This window comes from Carettochelys insculpta, chromosome 3, assembly GCF_033958435.1.
Source record: "Carettochelys insculpta isolate YL-2023 chromosome 3, ASM3395843v1, whole genome shotgun sequence".
NCBI classification, from domain to species: domain Eukaryota; kingdom Metazoa; phylum Chordata; order Testudines; family Carettochelyidae; genus Carettochelys; species Carettochelys insculpta.
The window spans coordinates 175,150,719-175,175,741 of record NC_134139.1 but is presented as its reverse complement, the minus strand read 5'-3'; positions in this window follow the sequence as shown (position 1 = coordinate 175,175,741).

The window sequence follows — 25,023 nt, the reverse complement described above, 5'->3', positions numbered from 1 at the left end:
TCTGTTATGCAAAACTAATGGGTATTTCTAGTTTGGCACAACTCTTAACACCCATCAAAGTTCTCTTTATTTCTGTGCCCAGAATGAAACATCAATTACAGTCACATGCATGGTTTTCTTGGAACCTATCAGCATGGTGATAGTTCCAAAGAGAAGCCATAATAGCATTGCAGTGTATCCCAAAGAGGACAATTTTTCAAAGTAAAAGCCTACTCTAAAGTATTTAGGGCAATATTATATAAATAAGCAATAAAAACTGAGGTTTCAAATTGCTTGGTGATTTTTCTTTGAATCTTTTTTACTTTTAGGAGTTCAATGTAACCTCATTATGTCTTGTTGGCACTTTATCCAGTACAGGCAACAGCTGCACAAGACTGATAAACCTTAGGAGGATGCAGAGGGACAGTGAGGGTTGATGCTTCAGTATGAGCAGACCATAAGAGCTCTTACTTGGCTCTATCTGCTGTGCTTAAATCTCATTTTCTTTCTCACAATACTTAATGCAGTTAACAACAGCAAAGCTACAAAAACACATCTATAGAAAAATATCAGAGTGTATGATTCTCCTGTATGTCACATTGCCTACAACTGGTGTAATCTCTCACATCAGTGGAATGTAAAACTGTTCCAGGGAAGTGGCGATTCAAGCACACAGGTCCCATTATGCCTTATTTATCATTTTATAATAGTTATAGATGTGCACAGACGGCACTTCTAAAAATACTTTGAATGTGTGTTGAATAAAAAATATTTATGTAAAATACAACACCCAATTACTCAATCTTGTGTATCAATATATAAATGTGCTGTGTATGCCAAGTATGTCACTTCAAGGAACAAGAAGACTCTTTTAAATGAGCAAGCGCTCAATGGGCTTAGGAGGTTTTTTTCTACCATTTCTACAGAAGATCCATATGATGGATTTGTTTCTTATTCTTAAATTTACAAGCAGCTAGATGAAGGAAGTTAAAACTTTCAGTGCACCGCTAACTTCCTCCTTTCCCCTGCCAAGATCTCCTTTGTGAACCAAAATTACTTCAGTACTACATTGTGGAATCTACAAACGCTCTGGATATAGAACCATTATGATTTTTATAGAACATCTATGCATGGATCAAATTAAGAACAGGCCTTACATTAAAACAAAGTGAGTATCTAAAAAATCCTTTTGGGGATAAAGAATATTACCTCATCAGCTCTACTCATTCAGATTAATATGCTTCCTGCAAAGAAATTCAGGAAGATGTAGAAGGGAGAACTTGCATAGCTAATCTTAACAGAGGAACTTAAAAAAAAAACCAAAAAAACCTAGGGTCTAATTTGAAATCAGTATGATAACTACCAGAAAGTAGTTCTCAATATTTGATCAACTCTCTCAGCACAGGTAGAAAGGTTAGCTTTGGTTAAATTAAAAGCAAGGAACAGAAACACTTATGACATGGTCAAGGCTAGCTCCAGAAGACCGCAGATTTTCCAGCGATCAATACGGAGCCTTGATTGTACAGAATACATGTGATTCTTCCCCTCATCTGGTTATAAATTGTTTTTATATCCAAGAGCTATCATTCTAATCTTTATTTTGCTGTGTTACGTGTTCAAACTCCCTCATCTAGCATTCTCTTGTCTGGCAGCATCCCTTGTCCAGCAGGACAATGGATGTTGTTGGCCCAGAGGAAAGCCGCGGGGACAACCTTGAACACCAGAAAGTTTATGGCCTGTATTTGGGACTACACTTTGGCTATGTCAACACTTGCCCCCTTCCTCAAAGGGGGCACGGTAATCAGGGTGATGGGAAATTACTAACAAAGTGCTGCGATGCATATGCAGCACTTCGTTAGGCAAATTCTCCCCCATGGCAACTTTGAAGTGTCAAACTTTGAAGTGCTGGCATGCCGTGTAGCAGCAGGCACTTCGAAGTACTTTTACGCCTCAAAGTTTTGGGTAGTAAGGACATTTTGAAACAGCACGGGCATTTTGAAGTGCCCGCGGCTACACAGTATGCCAGCACTTGGAAGTTTCACACTTCCAAGTTGCTGTGGTGGAGAATTTGCCTAATGAAGGGCTGCATATGCATATCAGCGCTTCATTAGTAATCTCCCATTAGTAATCTTCATTAGTATCAGCGCTTCATTAGTAATCTCCCATCACTGTGATTGCCATGCCCCCTTTGAAGAAGGGGGCTAGTGTAGACCCAGCCTCTGTGTTAATAAGACCAACAATAAGACATGATTTTTAGAACTGCTGAGAATCATAGAAGTGTAGGACTGGACAGAACCTTAATAGTTCGTCTAGTTTAAGCACCTGTACTCAAGATAGGATGGTATAATAACTACATAACTCCTGACAAAAGTTTGTCTTACTTCTTCTTAAGAACCTCCAATAATGGAGATTTCACAGCCTTCTTAGACAAGTTCTTCCAGTGCTTAACTACCTGTATAGGTAAGAGGTTTTATCCTAATGTTCAAACTAAATCTCCCTTCCTTTAATTTAGGCCCAATGCTTCTTTTTCTACCCCCAGAGGTTGATGAGAATATTTTTTCCTTCCTTGAAACAATCTTTTATGTACTTGAAAAACTATTATGTCCCCTTTCAATCTTCCCTCACAAGTCATGTTTTCTAGACCTTTAATTGCTTGTGTTGCTTTTCTCCAGACATTTTTCAATTTGTACACATCTTCCCTGAAATGCACAGCCATAACTGGACTCAATACTCCAACTGAGACCTCATCAATGCAGAGTAGAGTGGAAGAATTATTTTTCTCATCTTTGTTATAACACACTTGCTAATACCTCCCAGAATCAAACCACAACTTTAAGTTCATTGGGAGATGTGGAACTCCATGTCTGAAAGTTTTATCCTAAATGTTTGCAAGCATGTAAAGAAAACAGATTCCATTATTGTTTTAGATCAGCAGTAGGCTGGAAATGGTCTGTTAAAAATCTGTATACTGTTAATTAGGATCAGCCTAACAGGTTAATTTTATCAGTCAGTTGTCGCTTTATGACTATTTGAAATCAGCAGCTGTTCTTTGATAAGCATCATAAGATTAACAGCCAGCTGAACCTGGAGGCAGAGTTTAGAATCACCTAGACCTTGGCAAATTCCAGATGGCAAAGAGTAATTACAAGGAAACCTGCTGGTCTAATCTCAGTTGAATTTCTGTTAGAACAGCGATAAAGCATTTAATATTTTGCACAGGATTGTAGCTGTGAGCTAGTTTAGAGAAGTACAGAATCACAGAATCATAGGGCTGGAAGGGACCTCTGGAGGTCATCTAGACTAGCCCCCTGCTTCAAGCAGAATCAACCCCAACTAAGTCATCCCAGCCAGGACCTTGTCAAGCCAGGACTTAAAAACTTCTAGGGGTGGAGAATCCCTCACCTCTCTAGGCAACGCATTACAATATTTCACCCCCCTCCTCGTAAAGTGTTTTTTTCCAAATACCCAATCCAAATATCCTCTCCTTCTGCAACTTCAGACCACTGCTCCTTGTTCTGCTATCTGACACCACTGAGAACTGTTTCTCTCCATCCTCTTTACAGCTCCCTTTCAGGAAGTTGAAGGCTGCTATTAAATCGTCCCTCAGTCTTCTCTTCTGTAAGCTAAATAAGCCAAAATCCCTCAGCCTTGCCTCATGGGTCATGTGCTCCAGCCCCTTAATCATTTTTGTTGCCCTCCACTGAACCTGCTCCAGCACATCCACATCCTTTTTATACTGGGGGACTCAAAACTGGACGCTATTCCAGATGTGGTCTCACCAGTGCTGAATAAAGGGGAACAACTACCTCTGCAGATGTGCTCAAAATGCTCCACCTAATGCACCCTAATATGCTGTTAGTCTTCTCGACTACAAGGGTGCACTGTTTACTTGTATCCAGCCTTTCATCCACCATAACCCCTAGGTCCCTTTCTGCTGTACTGCTGCTTAGCCAGTCTCTCCCCAGCCTATAACAATGCTTGGGGTTCTTCCTTCCCAAGTGCAGGACCTTACACTTCTCCTTGTTGAAGTGCATCAGATTTCTTTTGGCCCAATCCTCCAATTTATCCAGGTCACTCTGGATTCTAGGTCTACCCTCCAATGTATCTACCTCTCCTCCTAGCTTAGAGTCGCCTGCAAATTTGCTGAGAGTGCAATCCAGTCCCTCATTCAGGTCATTAATAAAGATGTTGAACAACACCAGCCCCAGAAGTGAGCCTTGCAGCACTCCACTTGAAACTAACAGCCATCCAGATATTGAGCCATTGACCATTCCCCGTTGGGCCTGACCATAAAGCTAGCTTTCTATCCACCTTGCACACCATGTATACAATCCATACTTCCTTAACTTATGGACAAGCATGTTGTGGGAGACTATCAGAAGTTTTGCTGAAGTCAAGGTATATCACATCCACTGACTTCCCCATGTCAACAGAGCCAGTTATCTCATCATAGAAGCTAATCAGATTGGTCAGGCACAACTTGCCTTTGGTGAATCCATGCTGATGACTTTTGATCACTTTCCCCTCTTCCAAGTGGTCCAAAATGGAATCTTTGCAGATCCTTCCTATTATTTTCCCAGGTATTGAGGTAAGGCTTACCGGTCTATGGTTCCCTGGATTATCCTTCTTTCCTCTTTTAAAGATGGACACTACATTTGACTTTCTCCAGTCATCTGCAATCTCTCCCGATCTCCAAGAGCCTTTGAAGATAATGGCCAAAGGCTTGGCAATGATGTCTGCCAATTCCCTCAGTACCCTTGGGTGCATTAAATCCAGACTCATGGATTTGTGTACATTCAGATTTTTCTAAGTAGCTTTTAACTCATTCCTTCCCCACAAGTACAGTAAACCCTCACTGTAACAGACAAATGAGGACGAAGGTTGTCCAGTATTCCTCATTATTTGTGGGGGTTTACTGCTCACCCATCCCTACCAGATTCCCCCAGCATCAGCCCTAGACCCAGCCCCCCCTTCAATAAAAACATAAAACCCTGCCACTCATTGAAGCCACCGCCGATGGAGGAGCTGCTGTACCTCAGTGCACACTGAACACACCCCACCGTGCAGCTGGAGCTGCCTCGCCATGCACGACTGGAAGACCCTGCATGTGGCTGGAAGCACCCCACTGTGTGGCTAGAGCGGTCTTGCCATGCATCTAGGGCGGCCTTGCCTCCCACAGCTGGAGGCACCCTGCCATGTGTGGCTGGAAGCACCCCATTATATATGGCTGGCAGCATCTGGCCATGCAGCTTGGGGCACTGCTGCATGGCCTGAAGAAGCCGCTGCCACATACACATGGTGGCTCCAGTGGAGGAGGTGATGGCTCCTCCAGACTGCACCAGCTGTAAGTCTTTTAACTTTTCTTTGGGAAGGTGATGATTTTACGGACCCCAGCAGACTTCGGGAAAAAGGGCGGATGTCCATTTTTCCTGAAGTCTGGTAAATTGGGGTCCATAATATCGAGGATTTACTGTACAGGGAATTTCAGATGTGTTCATTTTCATTAACTGGTTGCCTGGAGACGCTCAGCTGTAGAAGGTATCAATGCCTACTTAGAGCAATACTAACTGCCTCTACTAAAAGGGTTGGTTTTCACATACATAGAAATTATTGTGGTGTATGAATGATAGCCAGAATTAGTAAAGGGCTGGACTTATTTCCTTTGTTCAGTCATACAACCTAATGCTGTTTTAGGCAAAGCTTGCATCTAAGGAGTTGGTCTTAACAGGCACATCAGCTTGCTAAAACTTTAAAAGCAAATTCCCTTATAAAAGTCAACCATCGGGGTACCCTTGTTTACCAATATGTTAACACTATGATCTGACACTGTTAGGGAATGAATTTGAAACATACACAACCCAGTTCTTTGTGCCTTTCCTGGACTGTCCTGATAGAAGAGCCCCGGGGGCCAAGCCTTGCCCTCTGGCTGGCTTGTGTGCATGCTTACAACCCCATCTTCTTCAATCTGCAGCCAAGCTGCTCCTGGAATTCTCCTGCTAGCTGTGCAGAGGTGGAGATGTTTAAGAGAGTTGTGGCAGGGTGTACCAACCCCGCACTGAGCAGTAGGTTGAGAACTATGCCTACTGGATGGAAAACCCCTGCCCCGCAAGGCATGCTCCAACTGCAGGCCAGGTATAAAGGCCGAAGAAGCCTGGCAGTTGGGGCTGACTGCAGCGGGGAAGGAACTTCCATGGAAGCCCAGGAGCCATGGCCACCTGAGGAGCAACAACGGCAACTGACTAGGCAGCAGCAGCAGCTACTGCCGCCGCCGCCACAGCCACCTGAGGTACAGCACTGACAGTGGTGGCAGCCCCCACCACAGCAGCAGTCCACAGCAGGAGCAGCTGGAGGGGTCAAGGCCAGAGCGGAGGTGATGGACTATACCAGGAACGGGGTAGGAAATAGCCCAGGGTGGGGGAACTTAGAAGGTAACCAGTGAGCTCATGGTGTTGCGGTGGGGATCCTCACTGAGCCAGTGGCTGGGGTCTCACACCTACCACCAACAGGGCCCTGGGCTGGATCTTAGTGGAGCGGGTGGGCCCAAACTCTCCTACCCCCACCTATCTGTGAGCCTAAGGCAGGGAGGACTTAGGCTGCAGCGCCCTGACTTGGCTGTGAGGCCCACAAACTCTGACTGAGCCCCAGAGGCCTGACTGGGGGTGGTAAGGTCGCAACCTGTGACGAGCCCATAGGGGCCTGAGTGTGCCATGAAGCCCTGAGAGTGATTCTGGGGCCCTCAGGAGTAAAGCGGGGCAGGAGACTCGACCACAGACAGGGTTGTACTGAAGTCAGGGTGTTCCCCTGTCCCTGTACCCATATCTGCAGAACAGGGATTGGGGAAGGGAGACGCATTGCAGAGCTGCTCCAGGCTGAAGCATGGATGGTAGGTGACTTAGGAGTGCAGAACAGGGTAGAGGAGGGAGAAAACAAAGCAGGACAGAGTTCCCTGAAAGAGACAGAGGATGATTTCTCTCAGAAACTTGCCCAGGAGCAGCCAGCTCACACATTCTGTGTCACTGTACCATACACACATAGTCAGTCACATATACGCTGCAGCACACACTCAGTCTCTATCACAAAGTCTGTATCTCTCACACGCAGTGTTTCTCTTTCATACTCACACACTCTTTGTTGATATCTGTGACCTCCAACCCCATTTATTCTGCCCCACGTGCCACCCCCGGGGCCCCAGAGCCAGCCTGTGACCAGTACCAAAATTTGTAGGGTAGCCCCTCTGCAAAATGTATTGCCCATCCCAGTGACAGAGAGATTAAAAGAAAAATCAATCAATCAAAGGCTGGAGCCTTACAAAAGTCACTAGCAATGTATCTAGTATCTGAGATACTAGACTACTGTGCACAAAGCAACTGTTGATAAAAGATGAGGTTTTCATAATGAGGACTGTATCTTTAAGGTGTCTTCAAAGAAGGCTAACCAGCAATATGTCTGCTATTATCATCAGGAAAGGCAGAATTTTCTTGTGGGCAGGGCTCTGGATTGAGAATCAGAAGACCTGTATTTATCCCTAGTTTAAACATTAACTTGCTGTGTAGCATTAGGCAAATAATTTAGTCTCCCCGTGTCTCACTTTCCTCTCTCAGCCTTAGTTTTAGCTTACCCATTTAGATTATAAGCTCTCTAAGGTAATTAGAAATGCAAACAATCAGCTTTCAGAGGACTAGAAATCCTCTTTAAGAAAGGCTGGCAGACGAGACATTCAGGGGAGCACTCTGAGCACATATGAGTTGAATAAGTTATGCAAACTTTTCATGTATACTTCTGGTTTCACCAGGCACTTCCGTCAACAAGGTTACGATATCTGTGTGTAAATTGCTTCAAAAAGAGGAGACGTTTGCCCACTAATCTGACCCTTGCCTCTGGACATTGAGCTATATTCAGTTGTGAAGTATGCCCTCGGTGAGCCAAGGCTAAAAGTATCATAGCAACAGTCTTCAGACATATTTTAACAGGGGTACACAAGTTTGGCTCTCCCAGCATGGCAGTAAATTGAGATAGATGACCATAGCACCACGGGAGAAAGAATACATTTGCCCCTTTATTTTTTTCTCTCTTACTTGTAAAATGATTCAAATGCTGGGCTTAAAATTACAGCAGAAGATAGGAACACAGTGGTGGAAGAAGCCATGGGAGGCCCCAGATTCTCATTTTGATTTGTCTGTGTAAGAATTTAATAAAACCCTCACCCTTCAGGTGTAGGCATCCTTCAGTCTGCATAGACTATGGATCGCACCCTTTATAGTTTCAATTGAGGACTTAATTTACAACATCTACTGTGACTATGAAGACCCACACAAGAGTGACAGTCCTTGCTGCATCTCTTGCAGATGTGGTGGGTGTCTGGCAAGTCCTTAGTGTGCTTTCTGTGTGCTCGCTTCTCCTCTGCTAGCTGTCTGATCCTCATCTCGCCCTTCTGAAGGCCCTTGTGTAACCCCTGCCTCCATCTGCTGCGGTCGTCTGCTAGTTCTTCCCAGTTGTCCAGCTCGACGTCTACCTCTCTGAGGTCTCTCTTGCAGACATCTTTGTAGCACAACTGGGGGCGTCCGGGAGGTCTTTTGCCAGAGGCTAGCTCACCATACAGGATGTCTTTTGGAATCCTTCCATCATTCATCCTGTGGACGTGGCCAAGCCAGCGGAGCCGACGCTGCCTGAGGAGGGTGTGCATGGTTGGGATTCCAGCTTGCTTGAGGACAGCAGTGTTGGTCACTCCGTCCTTCCAGGATATTCCAAGGATGCGCCTGAGGCAGCGCAAGTGGCAGACGTTCAGCCTGTTTTCCTGGCAGGCATACAGGGTCCAAGTCTCGCTGCCATAAAGGAGGGTGCTGAGGATGCAGGCTCTGTAGACTTGCATTTTGGTGTGAGTGTACAGCTTGTTGCTATTCCACACTCTCTTGCTGAGTCTGGACAGAGTTGTGGCCGCTTTTCCGATCCTCCTATTTAGCTCAGTCTCCAACGACAGGGTGTCAGTGATGGTGGACCCGAGGTAAACGAACTCATGGACGACCTCTAGCATATAGTTGTCAATGCTGATTGATGGGGATTCAGCGACATCCTGACTGAGTACGTTTGCCTTCTTTAGGCTGATGGTAAGCCCAAAGTCCTCGCATGCTTTGGAGAACTGATCCAGCAGTTTTTGAAGCTGGTCTTCTGTGTGAGACACTACAGCAGCATCGTCTGCGAACAGCATGTCTCTGATGAGGACTTCCTGCACCTTTGACTTAGCTTTCAGCCTTGCAAGATTAAACAGTTTCCCATCAGATCTTGTGTGCAGCAAGATGCCCTCTGTTGAAGATCCAAAGGCATGCTTCAGGAGGAGTGCGAAGAAGATCCCAAACAATGTCGGAGCAAGCACGCATCCTTGTTTGACGCCGCTCCTGATTCTGAAAGCATCCAATAATGCGGAAGCACATATGGCTTAAAATGTTTTGTAACCATACCATTCAACTGTTCTGAAATAGAAAATATGCATCACAGGTATACATCGGGGAAAGGGTACTCACAAGATCTGGGGCTTGATTCCCCACTGTCTTGACCTTGTGTAGTTATTTATATATGTGAAAAAATGCTATCAAATTAAAATTGTGGTATTTCACTTTCATTTTGCATACATATTTAAAAAGACACCATGAGGTGCAAAGTGGTAGAGAGTCAGGCTTCCCACACCCCCACAATGAAAAATCTAATCGAGATCATTAAACAAAGACTGGTCATTTTTTATTTATTTCATAATATAGCACTAGATTAGATGATTCCATGGAGACAATTAGGAACAAGGAATATTACTTCCTTCATGTAGAGCCTATTAACAAGCTTATTACATGAATTCCTTCAAGAGTTGGATAACCAACTGTTTACTTGATAGACTAAGGAGTTCTCTTTCTCTTTTATTGCATTTCATTTTTTTTTAAATATACTTGTATTATCTGAGAATTTGAATACCTTGGTGGTTTTTCTCACTACTTTTTCATTTGTCTCTTTATTCGGAGAAAAAGGCTGTTAGTTCTAGACTTGCTCATTTGTTTTGGGAAGAAGGGGCTTTTGAAGATTGGGGGGTCCTTTCGAAAGGCCCCTGACTACATGGCAACACGCAAGTTGAAAGCGGCACTTCCAAATCGCCGCTATCACCATTATGCTAATGAGGTGCTGAATATTAATGGCAATGCCTCATTAGCATCTTTTGAACTCTCTGAGTAACACTCCCCTTCCTAAAGGAGGGGGCTCCTGTGGACACACCCAACTTGAATTATGTTACTGGTATAGGGGCTATTGACTTAACTGCAGGACTATTAATTAGGGTGTGTCTTCATTACAGGGAAAATCAACAATGCTGTGGTTAGTCTTCCAGCCTTTGATTTAGTGTGCCTAGTAGAGGCATGCTAAATCAAACATACAAGGCACCTGTGTCACTTCCGATACTCCTGCCCTTGTTAGGAATAAGGGAAGTCGATGGGAACATTCACTCTTATTGACCTTCCTCAGTGGAGATGGTGCAGAAGCCTGAATTAAGTTATACTGACTCCAGCTATGTAATTAATATAGCTGGAATTGTGTACCTGAATTTGAGCTTCTGTAGTAATGTTGACTTTCCCTTAGAATATCAGGGTACCATTTCTGGGTCTGCCACAGATGGTTTGAGTGATCCCATTCAACTCCCTTAGAGTTTCAGAAATGGCCTCCACATTTTTGCACCTGAAATTAATAACCAATATAAACTTAAAACTTTTATGTTTACAATCTAATTTGAAGTGTTTGTCATCCATAATTTTTGTATACAAAACCAGAATTCAGTAAGATGATCTTTGAGTAGATAAATAGGTAAGCAGAGCTGGTTGGGAATTTTTCAACAAAATAATTTTTCATCATGAAATATTTGTTCAACAAACTTTCGTCTGAAGGTTTCTCAGGTTCACAATGAGACATGCACCTTAGTACAGTCAATAGCTTGCTGGTTGAGGTATTCATCTTGGATCTGGGGGAGAGATTCAGAGTACAGATATCAGCTTGGGTCTCTCATATCTCCCACTCTAAGTACTGGTGTATTCAAGGAGACAGCGTCTCATGCAAGAAGTTTCAAAAAGATCTCAGTAAGGAAAGAAGCCAAGTACTAAAACCTTAGTGTAAGTCAAAAAAAGAAATTCTCGTTCTTCAACCAGACCAATATTTAAGATACTATACAGTAGCACAGCTGGGAGATTTGGAATGCAGTAGAACCTTAGAGTTGCAATGCCTCATGAATGGAGGTTGTTCATAACTCTGAAATGTTTGTAATTCTGAACCAAATGTTATGACTGTTCTTTCAATAGCTCATAACTGAGTATTGATTTAACATAGCTTTGAACCTTTCCTACATAAAAGAAAAATGCTGCTTTTGATTTCTTAAATTTAAATGAAACAAGCACAGAAACAATTTCCTTCCCTTATCAAATTATTTTTTTAAATTTTCCCTTTATTGAAGCTGTTCGGTATTAGTGACACTTTGTTTCAATTAAAGTCAGCTATTTCTCCTGAAATTATAGCATCTAGCCAGATTAGGTACATGTCCCTCATCACCCAAGTATCCTCCGATAGATGACACAGTGTTTAGTTTTAGATTTTTTTTTCCAAGGATGGGATTAGGGGTGCAAGAAGACAGGGATGGGAGGTAAGACAACTGACCCTGCAAGGAAGAGCAAGAATTTAAATTTGTGTTATGGTCATCTGATGGCATAGTGACTTGAGGATGAGGTAGAAAAAAAACATCCCCTCTGCACTACCTTAATATCAAAGGCAAGTACCACACATTTGCACCAGTTTAAGTTAAGTGGTGTTTTAAAGCCAGTTTATTTAAGCCCCACAAAATTTCGTGAAACATTTTTGATGAAATAGATGGACAATACAAAGAAAGAAGAAATGCCACCAAACATATTCAGAAGATTGATTGGTTGCAAGGTGATACCAAATTTAACAAGAAGTTCGCGTCTATATATTATGTACTATCCACAGTTATGGACTTTGTGCAGGCTTTCCAACTGTTGTATTACTAGCTGACAGAAGACATGTGCTCTAACAGAGAAAGAAGAAAAGAAGCACATCAACATGGTAGAGTTTCCTGCAGAGCCTTCACACAAAGCATTGGCAGATACTGCTTCAAATACTTCACTCCACTCAACATTTCCCAGACACAGCACACTTATTCATGATTTTACAGCCATCAGCCTTGCACAAATTGTATACGTTTCTGATGAAGAGATTCATAAATATAAGTCTATAATTCACTTTTCCTTAATACGCCACAATATTCCCCTTTCACAGGATATCCCTGCCAGTAAAACTTGCCCACCAAAGTACGTCCTGACATCAGAAGGGGCCCACATTAAAAGATATAGTCATTTAAAAGTTAAAATATTTGCAAGAGACTTTTTTGCAGTAGTCTTCATTTTCAGGCCCAAATGCAAGCCAGACATTGGCAGAGTAAGCTACACCTGATGTCTTGCCCAGAGCATTGAAAAATACACAGAATAAGAACACAGTGACACCACTATTAAAAGCTGAGAGAGGCGTGAAAGCAGCAGTAGAGACAGACTGGTGATCTGAAATCAGAGCACAGCATGTGAAGCAATACAGGACAACTGAACATTACAGAACGTGAAATCGTTCTGCTGACATCATCATATATTCAAGCTGCATTCTCATTGCACAAGAGTTTAACAGAAATCTTTGATGGCATCACAGCCCCATAACTCAGTTACCCAAATAGCTTTATGGGCTTATAATGTACAGTTAGACTTCCATCACTGAGGCTATGTCTACACTGCAGAGCTATTTTGGGACATTGAGATATCCCCCAAAAAATACTTTGCATCTATAAAATGCTACTGCACATGTGTGAAATTTTTTTTTAAATAACAGGCATGCTATTTTGGCAGCCCTGTATACCTTGTTGCAGAAGGAGCAAGGGATGTTTTGAAATAGTATAGTATTTTGACCTTTGGTGCTGTGTAGACAGGGCCAAATGCCAAAATAGCCTATTGTGAAATAAACTCAAAATAAGATATGCAATTTCCACAGCACAAAGTACGTATATTTTTTGAGTTTACATCTTTTGCAATGTAGACATAGCCTTGTAGGCCTAGTAGGCTTGTAATTTATAAGTTTGCAAGGTCTCATTTACAAGTTTTTTATTACTTACAGATCACAGCTTCAAATCACAAGCTACAGACATTCTTGAAGAGATGCCTGAGGTACATCCTTTACATTAAATGGAAATACTTTGCCACAAATGAGGAGCTTTGGAACAGAGCAGGACAAGAACCAATTGACATTGAAATTAAGAGAACAAAGTGGGGATGGCTAGGACACACTCTCAGACAACCCTCATTTAGCATAGTCCATCAAGCTCTCACATGGAACCCACAAGGATAACGCAAAAGAGGAAGACCTTGGACAATGTGGAAAAGGTCTACCGCAACTGAAACACAACAACTGGGGTACTCCTGGATCCAGATAGAAGTTTTGTCCCAAGACAGAGTGAAGTAGAGGAGACTTGTAGGTGACATATGTTTCAAGTGGAGTGCAAGAGTTAAGTAGTAGTAGCAGTGGTAGTTGTAGTTCCAGATTATTATTGTTCATCAGTTTTGCGAGTGAAAAAGAGCAGCATATTTCTACTGTCTTGTGCTATCACTGTCTCTGCTTTTGCCTTGGCCAGGAGGACCTTGCAAATTCTGGGCCAACCCTGCAAATGTATTCATATTCATTTATATAAAATATTAAGAGCATGTGATCCTTACGCACTTAGATCCATTGAAGCTGTTATTCGCAAGAGATTTTGGAGGAAATGTCCCACTGTTTCTAAATGCAAGGCTCGTGGCTGGCTGTATAGCACCTAGTTATAATACACATCCTCTTCTCTCTGCTGACATTAGTTTATATAAAATAATATTGAATATATTAATACGAAAGTGTCCAACATTACCAGGAAACAAGCCAGCCACCTACAAAAAAAAAACCAAAAAAACAAAAACCACAATCAACCACCTCAAACTATGACTTCAGCTCTGGGGCACCTCAAGAATAAAATCCTACGTGGAGAAGAAAATTAATTATTTTAAGCCACAGTTATTAAGTCACATGAAGAATCATATAAATATATACTTTTCCAACCAAACAATTAGGAAGTTACAAGTAAATTACTATCTGAGAAATTTCTCATTCCTTCCACGCCAACCCATCGAAGAAAAGATCACATAGGTCTGTAGTGGTATCAAGTGATTACAGAAATCATTGCACAATTACAAAAATTCTAGAATGCTATTTAAATATTTTGGATGTTTTTGATATTTTCAAATATATAAATTTCTATTACAGCACAGAACACAGTGTACAGTGCTCACTTATATTTATTGTAAATATTTGCACTGTAAAAACCAAAAGAAATATTTTTCACCTAATAGGAATATGGTAGTACAATCTTTTTATCAGGAAACTTGAACTTAAATGTAGAATTATGTAGACAAAATAACTTCATTCAACAATAAAATAATGTAAAACTCTAACGCCTACAAATCCTCTGCAAGAAGTGGACTTGTAGTCTTTAAGGCTTTACATTGCACTCAAAAATAAATCATTATGGAACAAAAAACAATCTATATTACACTTTCACAATAAAGAGATTGCATTACAGTACCTGTATGACTTGAATTGAAAAATACTACTTTATAATTTTATAGCGTAAATATTTGTAGTAAAACAATATAAAGTGAACACTGTACACATACTCTGTGTTGTAATGAAAATCAGTATATGTGAACATGTAGAAAAACATTCAAAATAGTAAGTAACCTTGGTATGCTATTGTTTAACAATGTGATTAATCACAAATAAGTTAGTTTAATCAGTGCATTTTTGTTCCAACACCTCAGCAGCTCCAGCCATGGCACTGATTTTAATCATGATTAATTTTTTGAGTTAACCATGTGAGTTAACTGCACTTCATCCGCAACTCCAGTGTCCAGCTTATGTTTAAACTCAAGTGAATAAGCCAACCTCTTCCATTGCTAACAGGAATAATACCCTATTTACAAATTCAGTCCTGGTTCTGATGACATTTAGAACAGTGTAACACATTATTGAGTTACTCACAATTTGTACTAGTGTAAAGAAGATCAGAATCAGGCCCTTGGAGTTGTATCATTTCTTTATCCTGCTCCTGGATTTGTTCAGTTGATGCTGAGACCCCTTTTGTCAGTCCCTCCGCTACAGAAGTGCCATTTGTTCAACAGTTCCCACTACTCCCTCTCATCATAGAGTTCTCACTACTCCCTCTCTTCACAGAGTTCTTTTCTTTTTTTCACACGTATATAGAGAACTCTCATATACATCTTTCACATACATCTTCTTTTCCAGAGACCTCTGGAAATGCAGCATGCGAGCATTCTCCTTTAATACTCTACGCCCAAGCTTTGAATCTTTCCATTAGTTACCCCCAGTGTAGCATGAGGATATAATGTTGGACTGCAGACAATGCTACTGCAGATGTTGCAGCTGCCATAATTACTTACAGCCTGCTGTTTGGCTCTTGTCCCACAGTCCATCTTCTATTCAGAGGGGAAGAAGTTGCTATGGAATTAGTCAGTCTGTTTTGATATTTATCTGATAGCCTAATTCTATCAATTCCATGGTTGTTTACCAGCAAGTGCTTCCCAAGGGACCAATTACGTACACCTAAATTCACAAACGGTAAATGTTGAGAGTGTTTATTGTTTGTTGGGGAGGTCTGGGTGTTTTTCATTTGTTTGTTTTTTGGTTTTGGGTTGTTTTTTTTTTGTTTTGTTTGTGTGTGACAGCGTTTCTAAGGGGCCTAAAGCGATCCCTACTCTTCATGTAGGTTTTGTTGCAGCTGTAGTTAGGAGAGATTGAAGTGAACTTCCTTCACTTAAATATTATATACAGTAGGGATGGACATAGTAGGGGAGAAGAGAAGTCTCATAAGAGCCTTTTTGCCTTTAGGATATCTGAGGCTGGGTCCACAATAACCCAAACCTGTTGGCCTTGAGCACATTCTGCAAGAATCTTTTATATGACTAGATGTCAGCTGAGGAAAGGATTCCTGTCTGGTGCCAGTGTTGCAGGATGGAAGCCTAAAACAGTATTGTTTGCTGTCTGGTGTGGAAATGAGATGTGGCCATTTGCAGAGTATGGGAGAAAGAGGAATGCTGTTGCTTTGCATCATGTTCATTGTAAACTCCTCTAGGAACTGTGTCAGGAGCAGCGACAGTTCTATAGGGAGAGCCATTAATATTGAAATAAAATACTTCACAGTTTACTAAATAGCTCCTCCCCACCCTAGGCCTCAAGTCTATGGGTGCTCTGGGGCTGTAGCATCCATGGGGAAAAATTAGTGGGTGAGGCATATGCACCAGCATCCAAACTCCCCATGCTCCCTCCCCCATGTGCCTCCCACCTGCAAGGGCCCTGCTGAGCTACTCTCAGGGCTGTCCTTACAATTTATGGGGCCCTATGTTGTACTATTAGCCTGTGTTCCCTATGACTGATGGCAGCTGGGCAAAGAGCAATGTTTTACAGAAGTGATTTTATAATCTTCAGCAACACACAAATTAAATATTTTTGAAATAAATTTTGAACAGGAGTGGGGAATCTAGAACCTACAGGCAGGATCGTACCCATGGCTTGCTTTGATGTGGCATGCAAGTCTAGAGGTTTGCCCCCTCCCCTGCAGGGGTGCAAACCAGAGATGGTGCCCCAACCATGGTGAGGTGGGACATGGTGGCTGGAGTGACAGTGGTGACAGTGTTGCTCCCCTCTGCAGGTGGTGGGGAGGCGACCCAAGCCTCACAGTACTGATCCAGGCAAGCCAGGTCTGGACCCAGCCTACAAGCTCTGCTTGGCAGGGAGGAAGAAATTAACCCTGGGTGCTTCAAAAAATCCCTCCCCCTCTTACATGCACATCTCATGGAACTGGAAGTGACCATTGGAGGTCATCAAGTCCAGTCAGTTGATCTCATTGGCTGAATTGCAGCTAGTGGGAGCAGCGTGGGGGCAGGATGCCAGCTGGGGATGATTCCCTTCAGTGCACAGAACTACACAGCACCACATGCACATGTACTGTCCCCAGGAGCCGTACCAGGTATGTGTCCCCCACCCCTGAACCTTCCATCTACTCCTGGATCCCCTCCCTCCCAGACTCTGCACTGCCACCCCACTCCTGCACTCCAGATCCTGCACCCCCTGTCCCCAGAGCGCTCTTGCCAGACCCTGTACCCCCACCCCTGTTTTTAACTAACTGTTTTTAACTAAGATCCTATAGACTAACGTTGTACATTCAGAAATTAACAGGGTTTGGCAATGGCTTCATTACAACTTGAATGGCTTTTTAACAGGTTCTGCTAATAAGTCTGGCAGGCTTTTCCATTGTTACATTAACGAGATCCACTTGGGAGGAAGCAGAGTCTCAGAACATGGAAAGGATGAGGCTGGTGGATGGACATTAAGACTTAATGGTGCCCCATATCCTTGGGTGCCCCACACAATTGCATATTCTTGCATATGGTCAAGGACTCTCTGGTTGCTCCTTCCCCCAACCCCCAGTGCCTCCAGTCACCACAAAACAGCCGCTTCACAGCATTCAGGACCTCAGGAGGAGTGAGGATGCAGCATTCCAGGGGATGGGAAGATGCAGGGCAGGGGTTTGTGGGGAAGGGGTGGATTGGTGGTAGGACCTGGGGTCAAGGGGATGTCAAGCTCCCCTGCTAGAGCACAAGCTGGATCTATGGCCACCAACATTCAGAACAGATCACCTCATCTTAATGACTGTAAGCTGATGGATTTGAACATGAGAACACACAAACCTGACTTACTTACAGCTGGTTCAGCAGTAATTGTATTTTTATGACATCTCTGCCACCATGCTTCAGTCGCCAGGTCTTACAGAAAATCAGAGTTGTAGGATAGGCCTTTACCAAGGCATGCACAGAACCCTTGTCTCCTTATATTGCCATTGTGTTTGTCATAGGACAGCCTGGCCCAGTTTGCATTTAGAGCCATGTCAGGCCAAGCTAAATCCCTCCTGAAATCCCCTTTCTCCAGTTCCGTTTCTCAGAACACAGTGAATTCAGCAAAGCTGATGATAGAACCACTGTTCTTTTATACCTTGTTTCATTTTCAAAGCTTATAGAAGTGGATCTACAAAACAGACCAGGTTTTGAAGGTCAGTTCAGATGTTCTAATGCGAGACTCATGAGTTTCAGAGTCCTAACATTAGTGATAATGAACAATTTATACCATGGTAAGCACTGCATAAAGAAAAACTGCCTCTGCCACAGATAATCCAAATACTAGATTATGATACAACATAATATAATGATAGACTGTAAAGATACGTGTCTCATATTCAAAACCATGCCATGTAGTCTGACAATTCAAATAAATCTTAGTGCAGTAGGCTTGCAAGTTTTTTTAAAACCACAATTTTAAGATACCAAGTAACAAAATTTAGCATGCATTTTAATCATGTTATTAAAAGTTTCCCAGGGAATTATTCTGGTAGCACCACATACATTCTTTGTTGATATTGCTGTTACATGGGTTTACAGAGAGTCTTGAACTTCATCAAATAGTCAAGAAAAAAGCACTTCTTAGTGGGGTTTAGGTTCTGTAAATATCAGCTGAATTATAAGTACAGCAAACCCACCTGCAAAACTATTGTTATTATTACTACAATCACTGCAAATCTGCTTATAATAATAATAAAAAACTATATGATTTCTCCATTCCATTGAAGCACATAATAGACCTAATAATAATAACCAATACTTTCAATAATAACCTGGATCCCTGTTTTTCTGTGAAAAAGTTCAGTTCTATTCAGTTCTGAAACCAATGTCACTGTGTGCCTAGTGTTTTCTTCAAACCAATGTCAGATCTCCTGAGCCTGCTATCCAGTACCTTTCAGGTGATTAAATAAATAAAGGAAAAAAGAAAATCAAACTCAGATCAAACTGTGAACAAAGAGTTGTGATGGCTGAATGAAACCAATCTTACCCTTACAGACCATCATTCTAAGCCTCATCATTGTTGGGTTGACTTTGCAATTATTTTATAATTGGATGTATTACAATTGCACATTAATTTCCCCCCAAAAGAATCAATCTTCCTAACAGAGCATGAATCACCATCTGATAATCCAACCAGGCTGCACTGGAGACTGTGTGGATTACTAAAGGCATCAGGGAATACCTATGGATGAGTAGGGGCTCCCTGAGACATTCTGCTTGACAATGCAAATGTAAGAATGCCTTTACAATTACCTCAAAACAAGCTGTGTGGTGCTCTGGGCACCTACTGGTAGAAGGCATGGCATGAGTCGACTTAGCAACTTGCTTCTAATAGGTACTCCACCTTGCAAAACCCAGCTCTTAAAGATGTAATGTGCCACTAAGAGTATGTAACACCTACAGCAGCTGGCCTGTGCCACATGTTAGTGTGTTAGAAGTTAATGATGTTGCTTGTCACAAGGTTCATATTCTTTGCCTCTCTCCAGGGTGAGAAGTGTATATTGTGGAGTACCTTATTTTGGTAGAGTTTTAGGGGTGTGATGTGTTTTTTTTTCTGTTTTACTAATATTGTTATTAGATACATGTTTTAGAACTGGCACGGTCAAATAAGTGCACTTTGCATTTGGAGCAGAAGGTGGTGGAATATGTGATGGTCCATAGTTCCTAGAGTTGTCCATTCCACAATCTCAGACCACCACCAAGGAAAGTTCTATTACCTGCACAGACAAACATTCTTATCATAGTGCTCCTTGAGGAGCAGGACTGTATTATCTTAGCCCTGATGTTAGAGGAACAGAACCACCAGGCAGGAATAGCCATACTTCAGTGTTCAAGGCCCACTAGTGTCAGGCTTCTCCGTAGTTTTCACATGTCTATACTGGAAGACAGAAGAATCTTTTGGCTTCCCATCACATCCTTTGTGGAGTACCTAGAGTTTTAATACCAGGAGTGAAATATCCTATTGACATTGTGCATTTAGGCACTGTCCAAAGCAAGGAATAAAATGCCAGACTGTACAGGGCTGTGTAGCTCTCTGTTTTAGTGTACCCCACTGTACAGGCTTGAGGGAGCTCTCCCAGCTCTTGGAGTGCTTGTAGGCAGCAATCCCTGTTTTCCAGAAGTGGTAGGATAGTGGCCATACTTGGTCCTTGCCCAGAGTATTCCAGTGTCTGGGGAGGCGGGCAAGGCTCATTGTGCACCCATGCCAGAGTAAAGGAGAGCGTTTTCTGGATTTATAGGCCCTTTACATTTAATAACTTGCTGTTTGAGAAACTTCAAAGAAGGTATGAATCAAAAGCTCTCTTAGCACACAGCCAAGATAAAGATATGAACTTCCTCAGTGTAAGGTATATTGTTTCCCAAATGCAAGGGTCACTGTGAACTGTCTGATTGCTTTTATTTTTAACAAGAGTTGGTGAAAGGAAAAGAAGGACTATATAAATGGTGTTGAGGGGCTGACAAACTGCCAGAAGCAGACACGTGGAATACATAGAAATTATTTTAAAAAAATCTCTTTTTAAAAAGTCGTTATTTGGGTCTCTGGTTATTTGAATAGATGTTGAAAAATATACAAAAAACCTCTTAGCTCACTATACATAAACTAGCACAGGCATCTGGAAGACCCTATGCTCCCACCACCTCCTTTCCTTTTGTGGAGTCTTTAACTCTCTCTGGACAGCCAAGACATTTTCAGCACATGAATAAGATCATACAGTGGTACGATTCTTTTGTAGGCACTACACCACTTTAAGGAGCCATCTGTGCTAATGGTATAATCCAATTCCCATTAAGCTGGTGCCAGCATTTCCATTGACTTGAATGGGGGTTGGATTGGTCTGTATTGTTTTGCATTTGTCATTTGAAGTCAAACAGACACCATCCATTTCAAAAATAGAGGCATTTAAAAAATATAAGTTAGAAGTACTGTGCAGTAAGTGTATCTATTGCCCCTGAGTCCCATACCACGTTGTATGTTTTTCAATTGTGCCTTCTTATGTTTTAAAATGTTCCATTTCCCCATGGGATCTGCACAAAGAAAAGAGACATGTGCTTATATTGGTGAATAATTAAATGGATTATGTATAGACTGCTGTCAGATTCACAAAGTGACCCTACTGGGAAGAAAGAATATTTTTCTAAAAATCACTAAGTAACTGTAATCTCAGATGGCAATTGTAACACTAGCAGATTTTTTAGAAATGCAACTGATGTGAATTTTAATTTGACAGCATAACTCTTAATTCTCACAGAACAGTTGTGGATGTAGCACAAAATTAAATCTTACCTTAAAGACAGAAAACACTTGGGAAAGACAAGAATAATCCAAGAACCTAATTCTGATCTCACTTAACACCAGTTTTGTGCTGTGTAACTCAGTTAACTTCATTGGTCTTTTTCAGATTCAAACTAGCTTAGAAAAAATAAACTCCTTAATATACAGCTTTTTCAAGGACATACAAAGTATGCTTCATCTCCCCTTTACTTGATCTCAGCGTTAATTCAGTAACACATCCTGAAAGCTGTGCCAACCTTACTGATGATTCTGGTACATAAACAAGATAGACTTTTTGGCCAAAGGGCTTAGAAACTGGAAACTGAAATTGCTGGGCTCTGTCCAACTGAAAATATCTGTGGTCTTCCAGGCCATGCAAGGCCCTGAAGACTACAAATGCTGTCTGTGCAGCAGGCCAAAATGTTCAGGAAGCAGGTTGCCCTGAAGTGTAAGGTCAAATAGAAATGCCTCTGTGTGTGGTAGAGAGAATTTGAGTAGTTGCTAACAGAATGATAGCTTATGTAACTTATTTTTATTACAGTACTGCTTAGATACCCCAATTGAGATATGGGAGCCTTTGTACAGCCACCATACAGATGCGTAATGATGTACCTTAGCTAGTTGTATGGTCTCCTTTTTTCAACTATAGAATATGAACACTTCACAATCTTTAGTGTATTTTGCCTCATCACCCCTTTGAAATAGGACAATATTATTAGCCTCTTCCCTAAGATAGATAGATAGATATTGAACAAGGTCCTCTATGGTGTTATCCTTCAGAGATTCAGCAACCAGATAGATGGTGTATGAGGTACAGAGACTTGCCCCAGGTCACACTGGAAGTGTGTGGTAGAACAGGTAGTTGAACTTAGGTTTCCCTCATAGAGATGGCAGGATACGGGATAGAAAAAAACAATGAAGTTTAAGATTAAAAATACCTTCCTGGTCCACACTGAGACCATTTAAAAATGACACCAAGAGTCCCAACCCAGGGATACTAATGTAGACCCTGGACTCAAACCTGCCAGTCAAATAGGGTAATGGGGACAGACACACAGCTCCTTTCACATTGTTTTGTGGAAATGAACCCTTTCCTGTGTAGAGTCTGTTTTGATTAATCAGTATTTTCCAGCTGTTCTGCTCTGAAGTTCTATGCTAGCAGCTTAACTCTGGCCCATTCTTCCTTTCAGAGCTCAAAATCAACAGGACAGAAGACGTAGCAGAAGCAAAAAGAGATGAAGCAGCTGGTGACACAGTAGATCTTTAGTTAGTAAAAGCCTATATACCTCATGGGCCTCCTGTCTCTTAGTTCTGTGCCCTATGTACTACAGCATACATCTCTTGCCTATTTCTGAATTCTAAGCTGACTGGCTTCTCTTTCCGGTATTCCCCAACTGAGGTGGCACAGAAGTGTCTGGACCCATAGTACTTCCTTCTGGATTATGTTGGAACCTTGTGATAGGGATGCAAGTAGAAGGGGAGTTTAGGATGGCTCTGCTATTTGGGGGCTGAGAGCATTGTGAGCACAAGTCCCTGGAATTAGGGATACTCAGATCTAAAAAGAGCAGAATTCATTGGCAAAAGTGCAAAGCTGACCTCGTCCCAGGAGTTTGTCGTTAGAAGAAGCAGATTGATTTAGTACCTTTGATAAGGTGACAAATGTGTGTTAAATTATGTATATTATCCCTGTGGCTAGGAAACAAAAACCTGTATTTGATCTATAATGAATGAAGCCACATTGTGATACCTGTACTCACACTGAGAAGTATGTTGCTGTACTAGCTGAACTTAGTGGGATAGACTGTCACAGGCCTTACTCAATCCCCACTCCCTGATTCATCTGTATGGCCACAGTAAGGCTAAGATTCCAGCTATGGTGGAAAAGAAGGAAGTCATACTCATTTACTACTCCACTGCAAGCAAGTTAGTGGAAACAGCAAGACAACAACTTGCTGGCTAGAAGCCTGGAGGGAAGGAGCAAGCTGCACGTGCTCCAGACTGCAAGGCTTGCCACAGCACTGCAGCCTCTGTGCTGCGATATAAGCTCTAGCAGGGACACTATGCCTCCCCAACAGCTCCCTGAGGGGGCATTCATCTGGGCCGTGGCCAGCCTGCTGGCTGTGCTGCTTGTGACTCTCTTCCAGCAGCACCGGAGGGCCAGTTGCTTAGGCCCCCTCCTGTGGGCCGTCTGCCAGGGGCCACTTCAGTGCCCTCTGACCCTGCTGATTCAATAATGCTGGCTGTACCCTACCAGCACTGAGTGGTGGGACCACTTTGTGCTGAGGGAATGGGACAACAATCGGTAGCTACAAATCTTTAGAATGACCGGGTGGACTTTTGAGGAGCTGTGGCACTGTTCACCACAGCCCTCCAGCACCACAACACCAGCATGCAGCCTGCTCTCCCTTTGCAGAAGAGGGTAGCGAAAGCAGTCTGGAAGCTGGCCACCCCAGACAGCCACCGGTCTGTTGGCTATCAGTTCGGGGTAGGCAAGGCCACTGTCGGGGCAGTCCTGCTTGAGGTAAGCCCAGCTCAGGCCACACACCCAACAAGGGGAGGGGGGCCACTGGGCAAGGCACTATGGAGGGGGCCATGGAGGGGGCCAGGGAGGAGGGCCACTGGGAAAGGGTCCAGGGAGGGGGGCCTTCAGGCAAGGGGCTGGGGAGCACACAGCCATGCACTGACGGCGTGTCTGTCTTCCACCCCATGCAGGTTGTCGGGCAATAAACACCCTCCTCCTGCACCAGATCATCACAATAGAGGGCCTGGATGTTGTCCTCACTGGCTTCATGAAGCACACTGGACAGCCATCCTTGACCCAGACCACAGTGTGGATGCTTTTTTGAACAGAAAGGGGTACCACTCTGCAGGCCTCCAGGCCCTTGTCGACACAGGAGGCCAGTTCGTGGACATGTTCATTGGATAGTCGGGCGGGGCCCATGATACCTGGGTGTTTACAAATTTGTGGCTGGGTACAGGAGGGTACCCCCCTCCCCCCACAGGAGCTCCCGGTGTGAGACATCACCATGCCCCCTGCCCTGTGGCCAATGCCGTGAACGCCCTGCATCCATGGCTCATGAGTCTATACGCAGAATGCACTGGCCCATTCCCAGGACCTGTTCAACACATGCCTGAACCAGGCCAGAAACACCATCGAGTGTGTGTTCGGACATCTCCAGGGGTGTTTTCACTGCATCCTGATGAGAATGGAGGTCAGCCTCCTGAATGTGCCTGCAGTCATGGCAGCCTGCTATGCTCTCTACAATGTTGTGGAGAGCAAACAGGAAGCCTTCATGAGCTGCACTTTGTGAGGCTTTCACCTGGGGCCCACAGTGACCCTCCCCCAGCCACCGTCCCCAAACACACCCCCTCCCGCACCCTCACCCCTGCCCGTCAGCACTCCCCCAACACAAAATAGGGACATAGGAACAGGGATAGAACTTTAACTATATAAAACTAAACAATAGCAAAAATAAACTCAGATTACAACCTTCAAAACAAGTGCTGTCAACTATATACAAGAGGGGGCCCTATATACAAGAGGGATACAGATATGGCATTGGGGGAGGGACCGAACTTGGGGAAAGGTCCCAGGGTGTGGGGGTGGACTCAGTCATCCACTGGGATGGGGGTCTGGGAACTGCAGCAGCCATGGTTTCCTCTACCACCCCTAGTCCAAGGCGGGGTGGGACTGGGGTGGGGCTG